The sequence below is a fragment of the Triticum dicoccoides genome, chromosome 6A (assembly GCF_002162155.2).
Source record: "Triticum dicoccoides isolate Atlit2015 ecotype Zavitan chromosome 6A, WEW_v2.0, whole genome shotgun sequence".
Classification (NCBI taxonomy): domain Eukaryota; kingdom Viridiplantae; phylum Streptophyta; class Magnoliopsida; order Poales; family Poaceae; genus Triticum; species Triticum dicoccoides.
Window position 1 is genome coordinate 159309353 of NC_041390.1, and position 968 is coordinate 159310320.

Sequence of the window (968 nt, forward strand, 5' to 3'; positions counted from 1 at the left end):
AATAAGATGACCCTTGAGTCTGCAGAACCTAAGGAAAGGTATATGGTGGTAGGTAGGCAAATGGTAAAACCAAGGTCGGGCCTTGCTGGAGGAGTTTTATTCAAAGCGAACTGTCAAGGGGTTCCCATAACAACCCACCGCGTAAGGAACGCAAAATCAAGGAACATAACATCGGTATGACGGAAACTAGGGCGGCAAGAGTGGAACAAAACACCAGGCATAAGGCCGAGCCTTCCACCCTTTACCAAGTATATAGATGCATTAATTAAATAAGAGATATTGTGATATCCCAAACCATAATCATGTTCCAACAAGGAACAAACTCCATCTTCACCTGCAACTAGCAACGCTATAAGAGGGGCTGAGCAAAGCGGTAACATAGCCAAACAACGGTTTGCTAGGACAAGGTGGGTTAGAGGCTTGACATGGCAATATGTAAGGCATGATAAAGCATGTGGTAGGTATCGCGGCATAGGAATAGCAATAGAGCGAGCAACTAGCAAGCAAAGATAGAAGTGATTTCGAGGGTATGGTCATCTTGCTTGCAAAGTTCTCCGAGTTGACATAAGCTTGATCCTCGTAAGCATACTCAACGGGTTCCTTGATCACATACTCGTCTCCCGGCTCTACCCAAGGCAAGAACACAAGCAAAGGGAACCACAATCAACCACGGTGCAATGCGCAAGCAACATGATGCAAAACATGGCATGATATGCGGGATGTAATATGCAATGCATATGCGTGCTCCGGAAGGAAAATATTGAATCAGGCCTCAACTTGGCAAACCAAGTGTGCCGCTGGAAAGATGAGTTGATTTCGGTCGAAATCGATATAAAGATCACCGGAATCGGATGCACGGTTTGCAAATGGCAAGCAAAACAATAATGGCACAATCTTGCGATTAATAGCACGATGCCATCTAGAATGCAACAAGAAACTAAGCTACTGCACTCTAACATAACAACAAA